The 6,713-nt window shown below is 35.7% G+C and overlaps 1 pseudogene; it reads right to left on the minus strand.

The window, feature by feature from the left end:
- Positions 1–507: 507 nt before the first annotated feature.
- LOC107753008 (myelin-associated glycoprotein-like) lies at positions 508–4,567 on the minus strand (annotated as a pseudogene).
- Between the last annotated feature and the right edge of the window lie 2,146 nt (positions 4,568–6,713).

Raw genomic sequence — 6,713 nt, forward strand, 5'->3', positions numbered from 1 at the left:
ATTATATACAAATTAATACCTAAATAGGGACATAGTAGTATACTTAAAGTATGGTGTAAATTTCACTTAAAGAAAACTTACGAGTATACTTGTAGTATAAAACTACTAAACTAGTAGTTTACTGAGACTATACTTCAAAGTGTACTAAAAATGCTACTACAAGTATTTAATTAGTAAACTATCAGTATACCTATAAGTTCACTTTTAGTATAGTTGCAGTACAAACTAAACATTTTGATGTAAACTAGTTGTGTACTCAAAGTTTACTACTGTTATACTTAAAGTATACTTTTATATACTAGAAAGTGGGCCAATTTAGTCCCAAGGAGTATTGAAATAGTACACTTACAAGTATACTACTAGTACACTGATATTTGTATACTTACTACATAAAGTATACTTAAAAATATACTTGAACTTTACTTAAGTATACTTAATAAAATAAACTTGAAGTATACTACTTTTTGGTAAGGGTGATCAGTGGTGATCCATGAACGGATGTTTAAAACATGCTACTTTTCACTTCAACAGTTTGCGTAGATGCTTTCGTCGGGGAGATCATGCTTGAATGTGTGTTCAGGGTTAATGGTGCTGGTGTTCTCATCTTCACATGGCTTTGATTGGAGCTGCTCGCTTTTCACTGCACTTGCGGACACATTGGCATAAATGTTCTGATCTTGGCTTGTTTCCTGAAATGCATTGATAAATGATCTTTGAACTTCTATTGTGTTATAACTTCATGAAGAACATACCATGGCAGAAAACATACTTACACTTCTGACTGGCTCTTTCCACCTGCATATACCAAAACAAGAAAACATTATCTCAAATAATGTATAGGACACATAATTAAAAAAGAAATCTAGCAAGATCCTACCTTCTGTAAATTATAAGAATAAGAAGTGCAAGAAGTGCAAATATGAGCAATGATAAAGCTGTCAAAATTGAGAGGAAAGCAGTGAAGGATATGCCTGCAAATACAAAGGAACAGCATTAAAAATTGTTGCTGTAACGCTGAACGCTGTATATATATATATATATATATATATATAAATGCTGACCTGGACAACTATTTACAATTATCACGCCATCTCAAATCTTATGTTCTTGGCAAAAATAATTTGCTGTTGCTTCTAGCTTGTATAACCACCTTGAACCCCTTCAGTCAGGTGTTCATAAATTTCACTGTACTGAAACGGCCTTGGTCAAAGTTACCAAAGACTTGTTGATGGCATCTGATTCTGGCTCAATTTCTGTCCTCCTCCTTTTCTATCTTAGTGCCTCTTCCGATACTGTTGATCATAGTCTATTACTTACTCATCTTGATAGTGTTGTTTGGGGACAGCCTTAAACTGGTTTAAATCTAAAATAAAATTTTACTGACCATCACCAGTTCATTTGGGTGGTTACAGGTCTGAGATCAGTTTTGTACTCATGGTGTTCCTCAGGCCCCAATATTAGGCCCTTTAATCTTTTTATCACCACTTGGACATCTCTTGCCTCCATTATCGTTTTTACAACAATCTATATTCACTCAAAATCTGGTGGAAATCTTGATGTTTGCTTCCTTTCTGATTGTGTTTCTTAGATGAAGACATTTTTCTAAAGACACATTTTTTCTCTGTTTGAACAGTATTTAAACTTAAGTAATGCTACTCTTGTTTCCCCCACCAACTTTACAAAGCTGCTATATATAGCAAATAAAAAGGCACTATATAAAATTAAGTTGTTCAGAGATCTAAACTTACTGGAAAAGTGTTCTGATTCGAGACATTGGGCCAAAATGTTTGAGAAAAACTGAAGTGTAACATTGGTGAAACTGAACAGACTGACCTATGACGGTGATCTGTAGGTTTGTGGAGTTCATTGCATCGTATAGATTCTGTGCCTCACAAATGTATTCCCCAGTGTTCTCATGGGCCGCAGTGAAGGAAAGCACATGTGAGATGCCCAGTCCTTCCTCTACACCTGCTCTCTTCTTGAACCACCTGTGGACCGCAGGAGGGTTGGCATTACTTTGACAGGTGAGGGTCACTTTATCACCAAGCCAGACCAAGCCTGTGAGAGAGATTCATTTTTCCTTAGGAGGATCTGGAGCCGGAAAGAAAAGAAACAGAGTGAGCATTTTCAAAACAAACAACAATAAAAAGAAAAAAGCTACAAAATGTGTTGGGTTAAAATCTCACACTCCACACTGAGGATGACCATCTTGTGGCTGAGCAGGGGTCTGTCCTCTCTGTGTAGAGGATGAATAGAAACACAGTTCACTTTCAGCTCATGATGGTGGAACGACGGGACGAAATTCAAGATGGCAGAAACAGTCTGAGTCCCATCAGTGTTCAGCTGTGTCCTCTGTGTTACGTCACCACCTAATGTAGGAGCCCAGATTACATTTGGAGGGTGACTGGGGCAGGGAGCTGGAACAGTGCAGGTCAGATTCACCTCCTCACCCTCCCTGAGCACCGGCACAGTCACATTCGGCTCAGCCAAGGAATCTATCCGGATATTAATGGTATTCATTTATAGAAATCTTTTTTCCAAACAGTCTTAACATTCTCTAAACTGTAAATGCAGTTGTCAACAGCTGTTTCAATGGAACTTTATTACATGTCTGTATAACCGAAATGATAATTTTTTTAGTTATTGTTTGAGTCATACTGGTCAAAATAACTTGCAATTTTGAGAAAAAAAATTCTGAATTGTGAGATATAAAATCAAAATTGTGAGAAAAGTGTCAGATTTTTATTTTTTTTTAAACTTTTTAATACAGATTTCAGCAGTAGGTAAAAATTTTGTGGAGAGTGGGGACGGTTGCAACACTTTTTGTATTTCCTTCAGTTTCTCAGAGGCGGTTTGTATTGGAAAGCCAAAATTTTAAAACAATAAAGCCACATCTGTCAGCTACTCACCCAACCTGCTGTAACATGTGTACATGTCATAATATACAGTTAACTCTTGAATAGACAAAGTCAAATGTTGCAACTGACCCCATAATAGGGGATGGTTGCAACAGTCCACAGTGGCAGTTGCAACATTCATTAAAATGTAATTAAAATCATTCGTAAATATCATTTCTCAATTTATTTATTTTATTTGTTCACAGACAGGGTCTTCAATAAGTTAAACTGGCTGTACAAAAAAACAAATAAAAGTAAATGGAAAAAAAAAACTATTTCACGTAACAAGTAACAACCATGTTTTGGTTAATTACATTTGGTTAATTGCATGTATTACAATACATTTGAACTACAAAACATTAATTGAATCAAGACACTAAAATGTAATAATAGCCTACTACTGTTAACTTCTGTGAAAGTTTACTGAACTGGGGCCAGTTGTATAAATATGAGCATGTGCAGTATGAATATCATTATCAGTGATAAAGTGTGCTTGCTGGCTAGACTTGATTGAAGAATGAGTGTTTTGGTAGTTTTAGTGCATTCTGAATGTGAAATTAACTGCTGAGCTAAAAGTTGTTTAGGAGAACTGTGGGAAAAGTGACCTAATATTGAAAAAAGGGTTCTAGCGGAAAAAAAACTGTCACTCGATTGAATTTTTTACAACTATATCTAGCTTACTAATAGTGTCATTTTTCAAAGATTTGATGCCATTGAAAATACCTGGTTTTGGTAGTTTCTTGGTTTATTATCAAAACATTTGCTCGGACTTACCTGACACATTTATGTTGCACAGCTCTTGTTCCAGTCACACCGAAGTTCTCAGCTTGAATCCTGAAGTAGTAACGATCTGAATACAGGCTGCTGAGGTTCCTCATGACAGAAGTGCAGTTTTTCTTTCGTAGGTCACCCAGCACTTCCATCACAGGTTCCTTCTGACGGTGATCGATGGTGAAACGATCTGTATCATAGAGTGACCACAGAGATCCTCGTCTCCATGTTGCTTCTGGTGAACTGTCAAGAATGTTTTCTTTCTCTTTTGAAATGTTGAATAGACAAGGAATCAGAAGGCAAGAGCCGCTGGTGCTGTTGAGGGTTTTGGGGAGTGATACGCTCAGGACTGACTGACACCAAGCAGCTGGAATACAAATGTGCTATAATTAGACTTAATAATAATTAACAAAATTATATACATATGTATATGTATGTGTGTGTGTGTGTGTAAAATGAATCAAATAAAATTAACTTTATGGCTGTCAAACTTTGATATGCAAACAAGAAAAAAAGACCAACCCGATAGAATAGAGCTGAATACAAGAAGATCTGCAGCAAACATTCTGAGAGTCATCTGAGGTGAGCTGTGTATTTAGAAATCAACAAGTTTAAATGTACATGATGACATTATATAAGCAAAATTTATTGTCTGTTTGTCTTGACAATTGTAACAATTTACAATTAAATAATTCCTAATTCCAAACAAATATGATAGTTTACCTTAAATAGTTTTTCATGAGACTAAACAGCAACGCAGGCATGAGTGACCTGTTGTTTCAGCTGTGGTGGAGTCACAGTCTCACCGGAAACTGCAGTTCAGCATCTGCCCATTACCACCAATACAGCTCACAGCTCATCAGCAGAAAATCTAATGAAGAAGTGAAGAATGTTGAAATCTATGTTAGACTGAGATTAGATTCGGTCTTAAATCCAAAAAGCAGAAGTAAAGTAAAATGTTATTCATTTAAAATAACCTATTAAATAACTGTATACAATGTAATGTGTATATATATATATATATATATCAATCATGTTTGGGTTTCAGACATGACTTTTTGCATTAATGTTATGGCGTGCATAAGCACAAGGGTCCCCAGTTAAAGAAATGAAAACATCAGGAAGAACAAGAAACCAGTAAAAGATACACAGAGCTGGATGAAAAAAAACCTAAAATATGTTACAATACGTTTTAAACTGTTAAGATGATACTCTAAGGCTTCTGAAATATGGGAAAAGCAGCCAGCCACAGTGTAAAAACACAACTCACACAGGAAACTGCTGGTGTGACTGTGATGAGTGTTTTCTTTTCTTTGCCTATAAATGGTTGTGTTTTGCCCCCAGAATAAAAACCACACTGCTCACATATGCTGTTACGCGTTACAAATAGAGTAGAGAAAGGTTGCAGATGCAACCAAGATTTTGTGATGATAGTAAAATGGAAGAAAACGTCCATGTATTTAACACCTTCCGATGATGAAAGAAAAATATTTTTCTTGTTAATTTCAAACCACCTTTCAGATACTTTTATATAAAACAGTGTAAAACATCTCCTTTTGTGTTCCACAGAAAAATAGTCATATGGGTTTGGAATGTATGGAAGCCCGTTTCCGCCACGGAATAAAAAATAAAAGAGGTAATTGCGACTTTTTATCTCACAAATCGGATTTTTTTCTCAGAATTGCGTGATACAAACTCGCAATTCTGACTTTTTTTCTCAGAACTGCGTGGCATAAACTCGCAATTGCGAGTTAAAAAGTCATAATTGTGAGATAAAAACTCGCAATTCTGAGAAATCAAGTCAGAACTGCGAGATATAAACTCGCAATTCTGACTTTTTTTCTCAGGATTGTGAGATATAAACTCGCAATTGCGAGTTATAGTCAGAATTGGGAGATATAAACTCGCAATTCTGAGAACATAGTAGGGATGGGCGTATCGATCCGAAGTATCGATATATCGATACTGATGCGAGTATCGAAAGTATCGATACTCAAACAATAAACATAGTCTTTCCCCCCTCCCCTCAAATTTGGAGTTTAACTCGCAATTGCGAGATATAAATTGCGAGATATAAAGTCACCATTGCCAGATAAAAACTCACAATTCTGACTTTATAACTCGCAATTGCGAGTTTATATCTCACATTTCTGAGAAAAAAAGTCAGAATTGCGAGTTTTTATCTGGCAATGGTGACTTTATATCTCAGAATTCTGACTTTATAACTCGCAATTGCGAGTTTATATCTCACAATTCTGTGAAAAAAGTCAGAATTGTGAGATAAAAAGTAGCAATTACCTTTTAAAAAAAAAAATGTATTCAGTGGCGGAAACGGGCTTCCATAGGGAATGACATGAGGGTGAGTAAATGAATTGATAAATGAATTAAACATATGATTAATAAATTAAACAGAGTTTTCATTTTTGAGAGTAACAACCTTTTAAAGCTGTCCATGAGACAGAACAGCAAATCAGACAAAAGTGAGCAGCCTCAATGAACTTTGTTGGTGTTGTAGCGTCTGCGTAGGATCATGCATGATTTTTGGGGTTTTATGGTTTAAGAAGACCCTTTTAGCTTTTGACATTTGCATATAAATTACAGTCCTGGTCCCAGACGTCACACTTATATGGGTACTAAATGTCAAAACATATGATTAATAAATTAAACAGAGTTTTCATTTTTGAGAGTAACAACCTTTTAAAGCTGTCCATGAGACTGAACAGCAAATCAGACAAAAGTGAGCAGCCTCAATGAACTTTGTTGGTGTAAAAAACTACCTCAGGAAACAGCAGTTATGCTGGGCCAATGAACTTGAACATAGGCAAAAGCACAGACAGTGGACAAACTACAGTTTCTTTCTATCACCATATATCTAAAACCACACATACATTTAGTGAGTGTGATATGACTGACTAAAATGTCTCATGCAAAAAGCAGAAGTGAAATACAGTGAGTTTGTAAAGTTAAAGCTCTAGGAGGAGTAGCGTTTGATCATTTTAATCTCAGAAGAATAATAACTATAAGTTTAAGTCGGATTTCAGTAAA

This window comes from Sinocyclocheilus rhinocerous, unplaced genomic scaffold (assembly GCF_001515625.1).
Source record: "Sinocyclocheilus rhinocerous isolate Xijiao unplaced genomic scaffold, SAMN03320098_v1.1 scaffold2276, whole genome shotgun sequence".
NCBI classification, from domain to species: domain Eukaryota; kingdom Metazoa; phylum Chordata; class Actinopteri; order Cypriniformes; family Cyprinidae; genus Sinocyclocheilus; species Sinocyclocheilus rhinocerous.